This window comes from Neolamprologus brichardi, chromosome 9, assembly GCF_056152115.1.
Source record: "Neolamprologus brichardi isolate AB-2024 chromosome 9, ASM5615211v1, whole genome shotgun sequence".
NCBI lineage: Eukaryota > Metazoa > Chordata > Actinopteri > Cichliformes > Cichlidae > Neolamprologus > Neolamprologus brichardi.
Window position 1 is genome coordinate 29,357,495 of NC_142112.1, and position 17,123 is coordinate 29,374,617.

The window sequence follows — 17,123 nt, forward strand, 5'->3', positions numbered from 1 at the left end:
TGAATAAATGTTTTAATCAAGAACCTCTACTAAAAGCTTAATCAAAAGATATAAATGAATAAAAGACAATAATGAATAACCTGGTTATTCAAATAACCTCATCCCGACAGCTCCTCAAAGTAACTTTCACTTTCACAAGCACGCTCTGCAAAAGCCTGCAGCTTCCTGTCTACTTTGCAAAGAGTGTACTCAGAGTTAGGCCTTTCTTTTATGACCCAACAGAATCAGCACATACACATTTAAGATTATAACAAGCATTCAAAAGCATTTAAGATTATAGATTCAACTCAACAGTAGGGATGGGTACCGGTATCCGGTGCCATCATGGCACCGGTTCTGACATAAACGGTAGTAACCAGACCGAAAAGCAGCGCGCATTTCGGTGCTTTATTTCGGTGCTTTTTTTTTCCTGAGCTATGATACACTTTCTTCTTCCTTACATTTCTATTGGCGGTTGGCAAACAACTGAAAGGTGCATTACCGCCACCAACTGGTATGGAATGATACACTTTAGATTCTAGCCAATCATTTTACGTTTCAAGGATAGTAGGCGGGTCCAGGTACGTACGTTCTTTTAGAGCAGAGCTACAGATTAAAAATGCCCAAGGCAAAGCGGTCAAAAGTCTGGCTGTACTTCACAGCAAAAGATGCAAACTCAGCAGCCTGCAACAAGTGCTTTAAGCTGATACTGTCAAAGGAGGTCACACTTTAAATCCGATGAACCTAGCCCTGCCAGTGTAGCAGAAATGATGATGGCAGCAGCAGCCGTTCTTCTCTGCGTGAGTAGCTTAATGTTGTTCGTGTGTAATTTACGTTGAGTAAGCTAACCGCGTTATTAAATTAATGCATGTAACGTGAACTAGCAAACACCATCATAGCTACATGCGGCTGTCTTCTTGTTTGATGGCAGATACTCCCTTCACCCTGGCCAAAAAGGCTAAAATGACCGAAGAAAAAGTGGAAAACAGCTAAACATGAGAGGTTTTTGGACAAAGTTTGTGTTTTTTCCATTGATTAAGCACTGCTTCCAGCCCAGAGTGATACCATATATGCCCTATACCTGCAGAAAAGACTAACATTGTTATCTTTTTACAAAAAAACAGCTGAACATGAGAGGTTTTTGGACCAATTTTGTGTTTTCCATTCTTTAAGCACCGGTTTGGGCACCGTTTAAGCACCGGCACCGTTTCAAAAGTACCGGTTTGGCACCGGTATCGGATAAAACCTAAACGATACCCATCCCTACTCAACAGTTTAAAGTGGTTATCACTGCACCTGTAATAAAGGCTAATTGGGTACCAATATGTTTAAACATCTGAATACAATATCAATACTGCAGATTGTATTATTAATGCAATGGTAATGAGGATGATTATTAATAATAGCAGCAAAATATTTCTCTAATCCCCACATCATGCAGTGAGTCCTCAGAATTAGGCTGATTTTTAAGTTATGCAGGACTCTGTGTCAATCAAAGCTAGAAGCTGGTGTAGGGTTGAGCTTTATTGTTAATTTATTTAAACATATATATATTAGGGGTGCAACGATACACAAAATTCACGGTTCGGTTCAGTTCGATACTTTGGTGTCACGGTTCGATATTTTTTCGATACAAAAAAATGTTCATGCCTTTTTAATTTGTCATTTATTAAAATTATAAATATATATAATATATATAATATTTTAACTCAAAAGTACAGTTTTTAAATTTAATGTTGCTGAAACAACAAAGTAATATAAAAAATAAATCTATCTGATCGAGAAATCACTCATCTTTGGAAAAGAGTTTATTACAGAGAAATGTCTCTTTCCAAAATAAAAGCTATACTATACGCTTCTTCTGGGCTATACTCTCAGCAGCATATTAAACATATCAGGTCTCCATAAGGAGAATCATGTGCTAACGGCTGTCTAAATGACTCGGGTAAAGTTTGTAGCATGTGTGCTTGTTGTTTTTGTCTGCTTCCACTTGTCTTTGCACTAGGATGATGTCGGCGTAAATGTGCAGTCATATTCATTGTGTTCCCACTAGTGCTGTCAGCATTAGTTAACACCACACCACGGCAAATCTCCGTTAACGAGTTACCGCGGATCGCCCCATGCGTGGGGCTGGACAGCGACAACACGTTAACGAGCTAACTGCGCTAACACACTAGTTCCCACCAATGTAATTGAACATTGCGTGGCACATCCGACATACTGTTTTACTTTTGTCCATGACGCGCTTACCTTCAGGGTCATACGTCACATGAAGACCAAAATAGTTCCAAAGGCCAGATCTGAATGAGGGTGGGGGAGGTTCAATTTGCCATGTTGCAACGAGAGCTTAACTTCTGTCTTGCTAGCTTGCCCTGCGCTCAGTGAATCTGGGTTCGACTACTCCGCCTAGGCTGCACTCTCGAGCGCAGATCCGCTGAGCGCTCAACACAGACACCATTGTCAGAAGGAAAGTTGATAAAATAAATTTAAAAATTTGTATTGTTTGATACATATGCGAACCGAAAGCACTGTATCGAGCGGTTCAATATCGATACGAGTATTGTTGCACCCCTAATATAAATATATATGTGACCAAGTGGTCGGCGGGGTTAGATAAAAAGTAATAAAATGACAACGCCACCTAGGGGAATTTCACCCCCAGGAAATATATTTAAGAAAAGTAGATAAAAAAAAGAATAAAAGGAGGCCGCACAGATTCAAGGATGCACACTGAGGCAGGTTGGCTCCAATATTAAAACAGTTTTATTTATAGTAAAAATAAATAAAATATTAAAACCCAAGATGTAGTGTCATTGTTGACAGTGTCCTAAAGTGAAAATAAAACAATCAGGGAACTTGGACTTACCAGCAGCCGTGGACCCAAAAGAAAATCACACAAAGAAGAAAATCACTGCAGCCCACCCGGTGCTGTACAAAAGAAAGTGTGAAAACGACCCACCACCTGAGGTCCCAGGGCCACTGGCACGTCCTCCGTTCACTGAAATAAAACACAGAAAAATATGTTAAAAGAATAAAAGGACACTGAGCGTCAGGCTCGCTACAGATCATAAAAAACTAAAACACACTTTAATAACTTTAATAAAAGGAAACACACACACACACGCAGGAAGGCTTATACCCCACGGGTCAAACTACCACTCGTGCTGGTAGTAATTATCCTCAATCACAAGCCGGTCTGGCTCCTCACCGGCTGAGACCGGCAACTGAGGCAATTTAAAGTCCCAGCACGACACTTGGGCAGAGGGTCGCTGCAGCCCGATCACAGACGCGTGGGTACGAGCAACAGTCCAGGATAAAATAGAATAAAATCAGGCGAACCAGAAAAAGGTAAGCCTACTTAATAAAAACAAGATAAGACCAGCTAAAACAAAACAAGACGAGACAAGACAAGACAAGACAAGACAGCAGGCTCCACCGAGGAGGAGTCCTCACAACAGCGGATGGGAAGGCGTTTCACTCTTCCGGTTTAGGTAGGGCGATTTGCCACGGAGAGGCGAATACAGCAGTCAAACCCTAAGACAGATAAATGTAACCTTAGACTCTTATAGCTATGAATGCTAATAAAAGTCGTTTTAACGGCTTACCCCAGGAACGGAGGTGCTATACTCTCACTGGTGGGGACACGAGCACCTCTCTCCGCAACGCCGGAATAAAACAAACTGCCGTGCTACAACAGGCCGCAAAAACTATTAACACAAATTCCAGTGCTTTGAGGGAATCTGAGGTTAAGCGAGAGCATACCTGTAGCTGTCATATGATCGACTCTTGCTGATCAGTCCGTCACAGTGGGCCAGCATTCACTGCTGCTTTGCGCCGAATACACGGGAGGAATGATCCAACAAAAACACTGGCTTGCTTTATACGGGCTAATGCCACCCTGCAATCAAAATGCAGGTGGGTTCCCAATTAACCTAGTTGCGCGGTGAAGGGAGCGAGCGCAGGAGAGAGAGAGCGGGCGAGAGAGAAAAAGAAAGGCGAGTAGCCCATCTGGCTACATCTACCCCCCCCCCTTTTTGTATTGGCGCCCCGACAATAACTCAAGGAACCTAACACCATGGCCTGAATACGGCAAGCTGAGCATTAGCGACTGGTGCAGATTCAACAGGACGTGGCAAGTGATGAACATTTGAGTGCTGACCAGCTGTCGAACGTGCTGTTCTCCGCAAGTGTGGCCCACTCACCTCAGACTGTTCAACAGAGCCTGAGGAAGAACCTAGGGGAGCAGAGGTCGGGGGTGCTACAATCACACTGGGAGTAGACCTGAGCTCCACCGATGGAACTCTAGAGGCATCGAAAAGTGACGCCACAGGTGCTACAGGGTGTGAGGGTACCTCAGGGACAAGGAGCCACAACTCGTCGTCACTCAGAGAGGTCTGCTCTGAGTCAGCAGGCACAGGTGGGGGTGGAACCTGTGGACCAGGTGTAGGAGGCCCTAGGCTGACCTGTGCCTTCAACATGTTGCGATGGACATGTCGAACCTTCTCCAAGTCTCCCATGGGGGCAATGGTATAAACAGCCCCATTCTCTTGGGGTGCCCTCAACACCTGATAGACCACAGAGCTCCACAGGTCCTGGATCTTATGCCGGCCCGGGGCGCTGTGATCTCAAAGATACACCAGCTGACCGACCTTTAAAGGAACAGGGTGGACTCTCTGGTCATGCCACTCCTTGCGACGGTCAGCGACAACCGTGCCCGAGCTCCCTCGAACGCCACCATTAACCTGGCTTGGTGCTCGGCCACCCAGTCCTGTACCTCTCCAGGCACTGGGTCCTGACCGCGGCCTAGAAGGAAATCAATAGGCAGCCTAGGATCCCTGCCAAACATCAGAAAAAACGGCGACTCTCCAGTGCCCTGATGCGGCGTGCTATTATAGCAAAAGAGCACATGCGGTAAGCATGCAGCCCAGTCGCGTTTCCAAGATGATGGCAGGGTCCGGAGGAGGTTATGGAGGGTTCGGTTAAACCGTTCACACTGCCCATTACCCGCTGGGTGGTAAGGGGTTGTACGGGACTTGGCTACCCGATACAACTCGCATAGCTGTTGCATCACCAAACTCTCAAAGTTTCTACCCTGGTCAGAGTGGAGGCGGCTAGGAACGCCAAACTTAAAAAACCACTCTGTTAACAGGGCCTGGGCCACAGTAGAGGCCCGCTGGTCCCGGGTAGAGACTGCAACAGTGTATTTGCTAAAAACGTCCGTCATAACCAAGACGTTTTCAACTCCACTACGGGAAGGTTCCAACACCGTGAAGTCTATGGCCAGGATTTCATTTGGCCTAGATGCCAACTGGTGACCCATATAACTATGAGACCCCAACTCTGAGTCCTTTGCGACCTGACAGCGTTCACAACGCTGAACTCATTGCTTGATGTCAGAGACATCCCGGGCCAATAGCAACGCTGCCTGACCAGTTCAGTGGTACGCTCAATACCTTGGTGCCCATGGTCCTGGTGCAGCTGCCTCAAGGTCTCAGGCTTCAGAGCCTCTGGAAGAACAAGTTGGAGGGCTTCCTCACCTCCACCCGGACGCAAAATACGGCGATAAAGGATGCCATCCTTCTCCACCAGACGATCCCACTGACGCATCAGAACCATAACTGGTTTGGGGACCTGACTCCTTTCCTCCGAAGAGGGCGGGGTGTGCCTCCTCCAGTATACCAGGAAATCCTTGAGGAGGGGGTCAGCCTCCTACAAAGCACGAATATCCCCCAGAGAGTGAGATGGAAAGGCCTCAATCTCCAGCTGGGTAACAGAGGGCAAAACTGCTGGACACTGAGCCTGCTGAAGTGAAGTTGGGACAGGAGTCCCAGGCAACACACCCTCGGCCAAGCTGGAGCTCGTCTCATACTGTCGAGAGAGAGCATCAGCTTTCCTATTACTGCGGCCTGAGCGATACTTGATCTCAAAATCGAATGCCGCCAGCTGGGAGGCCCACCGCTGCTCGGTGGCACCCAGCTTAGCTGAAGAGAGGTAACTGAGTGGATTGTTATCAGTGTAAACCACACACTTCTGCCCCAGCAGGTACTCCCGGAACTTCTCGGCCATGGCCCACTTGAGCGCAAGAAACTCCAGCTTCATGGAGCTGTAATTGTCCATGTTGCGCTCATGTGGCCGAAGACCTCGACTAGCATAAGCCACTGGCCTAACAACACCTTCTACATCTTGGGAGAGAACTGCACCCAAACCACTGTGGCTGGCGTCAATCTCCAAGATAAATGGGCGTACAAAGTCAGCATATGCCAGCACAGGTGCGGACACAAGCTTTGCTTTCAGGGCCTCAAAGCTCTCCTCACACTGAGGTGTCCAAATAGCACTCAAACTCTGTCCCGAGCCCTTCTTTGTCTTGGTGCCAGCCAATTTAGCCACCACTTGATGCAGGGGAGCCACCAATGTGGCAAACCCCTCCACAAAGCGCCGGTAATAGCTGGCGAAACCCAAAAAGGATCTCAACTCTGACACGGAACGAGGACACTGCCACTTGGCTACTGCTTCAACCTTGGCTGGATCGGTGGAGACACCATCGGTTGTACCCGCTGGCCAGGTCGATGGTAGAAAACCAGCGTGCGCCAGCAAGGGCATCCAGACTTTCCTCGATGCGAGGTAAGGGGAAGGCGTCCTTCCTCGTTTTGCTATTCAGCAAACGGTAGTCAACGCACAGACGGAGACTTCCATCCTTCTTGCGGACCAACACAATGGGAGAGGCATAAGGACTGCTACTCTCCCGAATTACCTGGGCCTCCAGTAGCTGGTTGATATGGGCCCTGACAGCCTCATAATCAGAAGGAGGAATTCGCCTGTACCTCTGCCGGACGGGTGCGTCATCAAGCAGAGGTATGTCGTGTGAAATGAGGTTTGTGCAGCCCAAGTCTCCCTCATAAGTGGAGAAAACAGAGCGGTACTTCTGCAAAAGTAACCGTACCTCATGTTGCTCTGACTCAGTGAGAGCAGACAGGTCAATTGCATCCACCATCTCTTGAGCAGGGCTGCTGGTGGTATGGGAGGAAACGGTAACGGGAAAAGAGTGTTCCTCGCTAACACCAGCAGGGAGGCTAACAACAGTAGCTTTGCTTATCACTCCCAAACGAGTCCGTGGGTGGAGAACAGCTTCAGGAACACAGAAGGAGAATTAAACAAGGAGCCACCGAAAGCCCCAAACAGCTCTTGATAACAGCGGCGGATTACATTCATGTGCTTACACTAAAGGACCGTCATTCTTTGCGGAATGTGGGCCATGTGTAAGCACATTGTGTGGGCCAGATCGGGCCCATACCAATTTTGCTACGTGGGTATGTTAAGTGACTGTACATAACTTTGTTGATTACTTGATGACACCAGTCAGTCAGAAGTGCCAGCTTGATGCCAGATCTGGGCCACATACACCAAACCACAATCGGACCAGATGTGGGATGCCATCACTAAACAGTGCCATCTATGCCAGGCCTGGCCCATATCTGGATATCTGACATATGTCTTATCATGCCAGAAGTCAGCCAGGAGTGCCGGCTTGATACCGGATCCGGGCCAGACCTGCTTGCTATGTGGGTACTGTGGTATGCACATTGTAATATTGTATATGTAATAACACTTATGGCTTACTTATTACTTACTTGTCTTATTAATTAACAATATGAGTTAGTGTAAAATGTCTTTTTTTTTTAACCATTTCCAGATGTTTCCAGGATTTTAAACATAATTAGTTAAACTGAAACTGTGATAGGGCCATGCTATTATAGAACATATCGACTTGCCCATTAAACGTGGTCTAATCATTTGCGAGGCACCATAAATGTGTGCACTGAAGTCCTTCATCTCCATGGCCACGTACAGCATGAATCATTAATGTTTGATAAAGAAAAGAAGCTGGCTATAAGAACGGCAAGTCCAGCAGTGATACCATCAGTGAGGGAAACTGCCAACGGGATGGATGTAAGGATACAGTGGTGCATGACTAAACTGGACTAACTACACTGTTTCACTCAATAACTCGCTCCACTTTCTTTCCTGATCTGCTGCCATGGCGATTGCATGCTAACACACTAAAGATTTCTGTTTTTTTTAATTTATTTATTTTTCAGTGATTTTCTGTCACAATGGAAGAAACTGAAGACAGCATTGCAGTGGTGGGAATTGGATGCAATTTTCCAGGCGGTGAGGACACTTTAAGAAGTTTCTGTCTGTCTGTTATTATTTTACTACCTAATTTGATTGTTGTGCGTCACATGGTGTATAGTCAGATCCAGAAGTATTTAGACATGGACATTTTTGTGTTTTTGCGCCTGTGAACCACCACAGTGGATTTGAAATCAGTCAAGATTATGAAAGTGCAGACTTTCAGCTTTGATTAAAGGGGTTCGACAAAAGTATTAGATGAATTGTTTAGGAACTGCAGTCATTTTCAGAGGCTCAAAAGTAATTTGACAGGTTGTTACAAAAAACTTGATAGCTGTCCACTGGAACACCCAAAAGATTTGTTCCTGAGGTGAAGGAGGCATTGCTAGGCTTAATCTAGTAGATTCTTAAAAAGACACAAATGGTGGTATACAGAGGCAAAAACTGTACCATTCCCCAAATAGTATATTAGGAACAGTGAAAAATCTTTCACTATAGTTACATAAAGTTTAAAAAGTGTTTTATATGTATTTTCTCCCCAAAAAAGGAGAGGGGCTTGACAATTTCTGGAAGGTTCTGGTGAATGGGAGAAACTGCTCTGTGCCAATTCCCAAAGAGAGATTTGACTTAAGCAGCTGGTATGATCCTGATGACAACAAGCCGGGTAAATCCCGCACAGCCAAGGCTGCTCTCATTGACGGGTATGGCCCCTTATCTCGTTTAGATCTGCTTATCTGTTTCACAAATGTGCACCTATCAATACAGTCATATAAACTTTTGTTTGGCATTTTCACACTTCATGAAGTGTTGATTTATGAAATCACACTGCTGCTCCTAATTTGTATTAAAACAGAGACGTATTATTTTGATGTTTTTCCAAAGATGGTTTAGTTTTTTCCCCTTTTGAAAATAAAACAAGTGTTAATTCAAATTGAGCCAAAATGCAGAAGCAGTGTGTGAAAACCTGAAGACACCCCATGATTCAGTAGCTTATAGAATCAACTTCAGCAGCAATAACTTAAAGTTTTCTGCATGACTTTATCAGGCAGGCACTTCACTGTGGAGGAATTTTGGCCAACTCATCTTTGCAATGTTGTTTCAGTTTATTGAGGTTTGCAGGTCTCAACACATCATTTCAGTCTGTTTGAGGTCTGGACTTTGAGGCATTCCAACACCTTGATTATTTTCATTTTAGCCGTTCTGTTGTAGATTTGCTGGGATCATTTTCCTTTTGCATGACTCAAATTGGGCCAAGCTTTAGCTGTTAGACAGATTGCTGCACATTTGACTCTAGAATACTTCGGTAAACAGAAGAGCTTGTGGTTGACTTAATGACTACAAGGTCCTCAGATCCTGTGACTATAAAACAAGTCCAAACCATCATCCTGATATGTGTTTACTGTGTGTTATGGCCAAACATCTCCACTTTGGTCTCATCTGTCCAAACGAGTCCTGTGGTTTGTCCAGATGCAACTTTGCAAACCTAAGCAGTGCTGAAATGTTCTTTTTAGAGAGAAGAGGCCGGTAAACCTTTTCAAACATACCACAAATGTCTGAACTTGAACATTTAATGTTCTAACTGAGGCCTGCAGAGTCTAAGATTGCATTTCACAGGCTGACCTTGAGGTAAATTTGCTGGGTCTTCCACTCCTGGGACAATGAAAAACTGTCTTGAAAGTTTTCCACTTGCCTATAATAATTCTCACGAGTCATTGCTGTCTTACCTCTCTGACATTGTGTAATCACAAACCTGAATACTTCACACAAACAAACTGCCAAAATATAACTGATCAACAAGTGTGAGGTGCGCAAACTTTTGGATCAGTAAATCAAGTTTGTTTGATATGCAGGGCTTGGCTGCTAGGCAAACAGTTAATTTCTATGGAAGTAGTGAAGATCTTTTTTCACAGATTGCTTCTGCATTTTGGCTTAGTTTGCTTGTTTGTTTGTTTGTTTTAATAAATAAAAGCATGGTGTAATATGCCATGTGTTTCAATTCACTTTAGGTTGTATTGACCTATCTTTGTGACCTGGACCAAATTATATTTGTCATGTCCAGATATGTAAAACTCCAGAATAGAAAGAGAATGTACTTTATTTTTCCACGATTTAGGTTTTTCCTTTCACCAAACTGCAGTGTTTTGTCTTCAGCTCCTTTTTTTTAACCTGCAAATCTGCCTTTCATTTGCATTAGTTTCCTTTCTTTTGGTGGAGTATTGCACTGAAATTGTGGACAAACCAAAAATAGAAACTGATTATAGGTTTGTACAATAGAAACAGCTGTACAGCGTTAGAGTCTGCATCACACTGTAAATGCAACACATGGGCGACTGTGGTTCTGGGGTCTGGAAGCTCATCTTGTAAACGGAAGGTTGCCGGTTTGCACCCCAGCTCTGTCTGTCCTGGTCGTTGTGTATGAGGTGCCGTAAGGGACATTATTACTGAAACGCTCTCACACACACTACTGAAAGTTTAGCTCTCACACACACTACTGAAACGCTCTCACACACACTACTGAAATTTTAGCTCTCACACACACTACTGAAATTTTAGCTCTCACACACACTACTGAAACGCTCTCACACACACTACTGAAACGCTCTCACACACACTACTGAAACGCTCTCACACTGTGACAAAGTGGCTAGGAGAGAAGTCATTTGCCATTTGTCACTTGTGTATGTTGTTATTCTGTGTTCTGTTATCTTATAGTCTTTCATAATGCTTTAATGTAAACACAGCACATGTAGCCTTGGCTCTACATACTATCCCGGGTCTGTTTGTGGTAGCATTGGTTATATTCATTTCATCTGTGCAAATGTACTTAAAGCTAAATGTCACTTCATCATTAATTGATTTGAATCTTTCATTTGTTTATGTAGTTTGGTTATACTTACCATTGTGTGTTCCTCTGGACAGGTCCTATGTGTAAAACGGGTATGTGGGAATGGCCGCCCCAGTACTTCCTGATTTTACAGGATATGATGTCACTGATCATGTCAATTGGGTGTAACCAAATGAAGGGGTGTTTCTTTTGTGTAAAATTGTTTATTTCATTTAAAATAACCCCATGAGTCAGAGTAAGTGAAGAGATTGACTTTTCAAACTGTTTAGTTGGGTGAATGAGTTTGTTAAGTGGAAAAATTATTTTATTTCTGTTTCTTTGGACTAGACTGTGTTATTTAGTCTACCCTGTTTTCCCAATGGTGGAGGTTAATGAGATCCAGGTGTGAGTAGAATTTTATATAAAGCAGGTGAGATTTTGACTGAGAGGTTCTTATGTTTCTGTGAAATAATTGTTGAAAGGCGACGCCAGAAAATAAAGAATACTTAAAAGAAACTTGAACAGTCTGCAGATGCTGTCTTCCTATCACCTTCCATGCTGCTTATGTCACGCTACATCGCACACACACACTACTGAAATTTTAGCTCTCACACACAGTACTGAAATTTTAGCTCTCACACACACTACTGAAACGCTCTCACACACACAACTGAAAAACCAAGGCATTTCAGTTAAACAGGAAGGCGTTTCAGTTGAACAGGAAGGCGTTTCAGTTGAACAGGAAGGCGTTTTAGTTAAACAGGAAGGCGTTTCAGTTAAACAGGAAGGCATTTCAGTTGAACAGGAAGGCATTTCAGTTGAACAGGAAGGCATTTCAGTTAAACAGGAAGGCATTTCAGTTGAACAGGAAGGCATTTCAGTTGAACAGGAAGGCATTTCAGTTAAACAGGAAGGCGTTTTAGTTGAACAGGAAAGCATTTCAGTTGAACAGGAAGTTAATTCTTGACAAGGAAACTGAAGGAAAAAGTGGTAGATTTCAAACAAACCACTACACAGATGTCTACTCAGCAACCTGCTAGTTAGGGGTGGGTTTTTATAATCGATTTATCAATTAAAATCGATTCTGGCTTGGATAACGTGAAATCGATTCATTAAAATCCTGAATTGATTTTTTAATATAAATTAATTTTGCCCGAAATGCCAGAATCTCAGGTGAAACCTCACAAAATTTCAACAACCACCAAACAGCTAAAACAGTAAATGAGAGCAGGAACACGGATTCTGCACAAAGACGTAAACACACAGCGCGGATCAGAATCAATGGGATGTCGCCTTTCTCACCCGATGGCACGGACACGGTTGGGGCTGAAAGCCAACAGCTGGCTGATTCTGATCTGTCGGCGGTCCGCGCTTTGTTTTCACGCCGTTTTTGCGCAGATTCTAAAGCTGTTAGTTTGATCTCTCTCCAAACAATATTGACTGAACCAGCAGCAAAAGAAGATCCAAACTGCGCTTCACATAAACATCGTCATGAATTCCCTCTGACGTTTACTGTTTTGCTTCCACCACGATAAAATCACACGTCATGCACAGCTCTCTCTCTCTTTCTCTCTCTCTCTGTACTACAAGAACAGTTTCCCGTCTAAAAATCTGTTTTCTGCATTATTCGCTTGCTTGTTACGCACAAGTCTACTGTTGTTTACAGCGCTGTCGGCCGCTGGTTTTTTTTCGTTTTACATACTTCCGAAAAGAAAACCTAATTTCTGCCGTTCAATACTGAACAAATTTAAACATTTAAAAATTATGCAAAATGCAAAACGCTTAGCCGTGTCTCTAATAAAACCGCTGGGACGTCAGCGGTAACGTTCATATGTTGATTAATGGTTTTCTTTCGTTTTTTGATGTACTGCAGAATATTTTTTATAAAATCCCAGGCCAGGAAAAATCCCCTTCATGTTTTTCTGTGTTTTATCTTCAGCTACTTTTACACAAAGGCATCTGCTGTGACGCTTACACCTTTGATAAAGTCTTGCGTGTGTCAGCTTCCTTTTTTTTAGATACAAAAATATGTAAATGTACTGATCTGAATTATAATATTGCTGACTGTCAAAATTTCCCAGAATCAAATTGAATTGAATCGAATCGAATCGAATCGAATCATGGAACGATAAGTTAGACAGCTTAGTCTTAGTGAGACAGCTGCATTACTTAAAAATATATTAGCCTCAGCATAAGTCAAAATTTAGAATAGCAGGAGCCGGGCATTATCCTGGTTATTTTTTTTTTTTGGCATATGTGCTTTTTGTCTTTTTTAGCAAAGAAAAAAATATCTTAAAATCATCAATAAAACCAGGGAGAGAAGGCTTAGCGTTCCTCCATTTAACACAATGGATATGATATTTACTCAAACGTATGATGATGTTAATAATGTCTGAGACACCCAATGCTAGATGATCCATATAAAAAAAATTATGATGTAATTCAAATAGTGGCACATCATTAATATTTAGGGAAATCCAATTTTTTAAGTTGCACCAAATACATTGTGTGATAGGGCATAGAAGGAAAAAAAAGATGTTCTAGGGTTTCATTTTCATCAGAACAAAAAGAACACTGACCCACCTCAAAGCCAAATCTCTTTTTTTAGAAATTCTGCCACAGGATTAATTTTTTTTAAAGTGTGTTTCTTTAACTTTAGGTAGAATAGGCTATTTCATAAATTTTTAGTATGCTTTATCCAGTGTATATGAAATAACTAAATTGTTAAGATGATTGTCGAGGTCAGACTCTTAATTTGTCTGTTAAACCGATGCGGTTTCTCTTTCAGTCAGACCTCCAGGGCTCAAGCTCTCGCTCCCAGCTAATTCCAGACTCGTATGGCTCTGGCTGACTTCTGATCTCCTCTGGGGGGAAAAGGGAGCTTAATTTCTTCTTCTGTCTTTCTCTTTCTAATTGTGCAGGTGAGTCACTCGGCGTGTGATGACCACCGCCGTCATCTGTAAGCTGCTGCGCTCCAAAGAGGCCATGGCCACGATGGACATCAGGAACTGGCCCCCAGTGCTGGACACCGGTACAGCGTTTCATTCATATCCACACAGGGAAATCACGCTCGCATTAAGTACTTTAATTTAACATAAATGCAGGTCGTGCACAGCCGCCTCACAATGCAGTCTGAGTAGTTCTGGTTGCAGATATAAACCTAAAGAATGCACATTAAATGAAATCCTCTGCTGTGATGAAACCTGCCTTTACAGCTCCATCACTCTGTGATTTATCGAAAAATAAAAACTTGCTGTAGCTGCAAGTCTGTGGAGGTCCCCACCACTGCTTTAGAGAATCAAAGCACCAGGAAGTGGGAATAAGTTCTCCTATAATAAGGATTTTTAGGTCCCTGATAACAAAAATGAGCAGATTTTATCCAGTTTGGTAACTTTTACATCATTAGAGAAGAAAATATAGCCACATTATTATAATTACTATGGTTATTTTTGTATTTTTGGAAAAGAGGTTGCCCAGTTTTGATACACATGGAGGTTTGCAGCAGAGACAGAATCACGTTTTCTGCTTATTTTAATGATATTTTAATGACTTTAGAAACCAGAAGCCTGATTGTTTGTTTTTTACATTGAGACAAAGTTTACACAGAAGGACTATATAGGGTCTTTTTTAAAGTAGCTTTCAGGGATTCAGGATCTCTGAAGAAAAACGATCAATTTTTATTACTTAGAGATTTTTCAACATCTAACAAGGACAGAGGAGGACAAAGCTAAATTGACCTGATTTTTGCATAACTTTAAGAATTTGAATGTGAAGAGAAGAAAAGATCCATGAACGTAATGATTCAAAGGGTTCAAATATCTTTGAATTTATGTGCTTCAATATATTTTTCGGACTGAGGAAAACAGAAAAAAGGTTAAGTATTCTGAAGAGCGTAAGACTATGAAAAAACTAGAGATATGAAATATCCAGATTTTAGAGGCCCAAAGAGGTGAAGAGCAAAGCAGCAAACAGAGAAAGCTTTGTAAAGTAGCTTTTTTTTTTTCCTTAAAGGTGTGTAAAATCAGAGGTTCAGAAACAAAATACAGAGCTCAAGAAAATAGAGTTTACTGTGGAAAATCAGTTTACAGTGACATGCTAAGCCCTGTGGGTGTGTATCGTGTGTTTCAGGCTTTGCAGCGTCAGCAGAGAGTGAGCGGGACGTCGGCTGGGGTCGAGTGTGTGTTTTCCTGAAGAGACTCGGGAAGAAAGCCGACAGCAGGAGCCTCAGTTTGGCTCACTGTGATCTGACGGCTACAGACCTGCTGGAGCTTGGTTAGTTGGTTGTAGTTAACTAAACTTATAGTTTGTTAGAGTTGAGTTCCTACTCACAGACAACTGAAACATATTCACATTTGGAAAGCTGATTGTATAAATTTTCGTTTGATTAATCTAAAGTTGTTCTTCTGTGTCTGAAAACACTCACTCCCACTTACTCAACCTGTGTTGTCGTCTGCTGCTGTGGCCTACAGTAGCAGACGACAACACTGCAACTGTAACGAAACTGATTACAGCATTATTTTTAAAACCTTTAGTGAATTCAACGTTCTTCAAGATTTTTCAAGCATCCACAGAAACTTTGATCGTGTGCTAAAAATGCTAGTAAAGCTGACATCCATCACGAACAACCCACATCATCTCAGTTCCATGAGTCTGTGAGCTGAGCAGATCCTTGTCAGAGACCAAAACACCCTCGCTGCAGGAAGGAGCACTTTCACAGATCATTGATCCCAACAGCAGTTAGACTCTATAACTCCTCAATCACGCTGTCATGAGTCACTGGACATTTACCTGGTGTGCAGGTATATGTGTATGTATATGTATACATGTGTATATTTAGTCTGTAGATGTGTGTGCAAGTACATGTCTATACTTATAGATACTTTTAGATATCTATTGCTTAAATAATAATAGTAAGAATAATGAAATTTATTTCTTGCATTTCCACAACACTCTATCCATAGTCACATACTGTGTATGCTACTGTTGTATATATAGTGTATTATCTTATTTATTTTGTAGTTGTTTATATTTTATTTCTATTTTTGGATTTTCTTCTGCTATCTCTACCTGAGCTGAGGTAACGCACAAATTTTCCTGCCGTCGATCAATAAAGTCTAATCTCCTCATTGGCTGCATTTCTGATGGAGATGAGACTTCATGCAGGACAGAGGTGAGAGGCGTGACATCACGGTGCCGTGACAACAACCTGGTGCTTTACATCAGCAAAACCAAGGAGCTCATCGTGGGTTACAGGAAACCGTAGCAGAGGTGGAGAGAGTCAGCTGCTTCAGATTCCTAGGCATCAACATCAGCGAGGGTGTCATGCCATATTAAACCATTATACACCTTAATAGTAAAATAAAAAATGTGTTTAAATTGCATGAATTAATATTTATTAACATCTCTTTTTGACGTCATACTATGATAATGACCGCCACAAACAGAGCGTCCTCCTGTAACCATGGTTACGGGAGTTTGTTGCAAGAAGTGTTGTGAATCTCGCTGAGACGGGGAACCACTGAGAGCCTCAGATGAACCAGTCAGTCAGATCGCTGTCTCCACTTCTCCTCCTCCTCCTTCGTTCCCTTTGTTTTTTAAGTACCTCATATATGTTAGGATTCTTTAGCTAGTTAGCCATCACATTAGCTAGTTAGCCATCACATTAGCAAACTGCTTCGCAGCACAGCTGCCGGAGTCGCGGCTTTTGTTGAATCAGGCGTTGGACCTGCTGGAGGAATGCTCTGCGATGATGGTGGAAAACAGGCGCCATTCAACCCATTTGAGAGCTTCAAAGAACTGGCTGCAGGTATGATTGAAAGTTTGACAACACCGACGTTGATGCGTCTGTGATTTATTAGTGATCGCTCACTTGTGTGCACGCGCATGTAGGTGAACGCTCGCGGCATGACGTCACATAGCTCAGTTCCTTTCTGCTTTGATGTCACAGTACGTGCCTTTGATCTTGCAGCACGTGACCTCCACTTGAGTCCCTAAATAGGGGTGAAACAGCGGGCTTTATACCTGAATCTTGCATTTTGCATTTTTAGTTGTCGTACGTTAAATGTACAGACCGCGATCTTCCCTTTCTGAAAGCTTTCTGAAAACGGATTTCCAAAGTAATTGTAGCGAAACTAAGTCATTGACAATGTCTTTATCCACTGTTAGAACCCCTACCCCCATTAATTCAGAG

At 42.7% G+C, this 17,123-nt stretch overlaps 1 long non-coding RNA gene across 2 annotated transcripts; it reads left to right on the plus strand.

The window, feature by feature from the left end:
- The first annotated feature begins 613 nt into the window (after positions 1-613).
- Positions 614-16,264, plus strand: LOC148101481 (uncharacterized). 2 transcript variants are annotated; one of them, XR_015719645.1, is made up of 5 exons: positions 614-779; positions 8,076-8,148; positions 8,657-8,810; positions 13,855-13,964; positions 15,062-16,264. It is a non-coding gene; the product is annotated as an uncharacterized LOC148101481 (long non-coding RNA). The 2 variants fall into 2 exon arrangements; XR_015719646.1 differs by lacking the exons at positions 614-779; positions 8,076-8,148; positions 8,657-8,810 and adding an exon at positions 13,660-13,674.
- Positions 16,265-17,123: the final 859 nt, after the last annotated feature.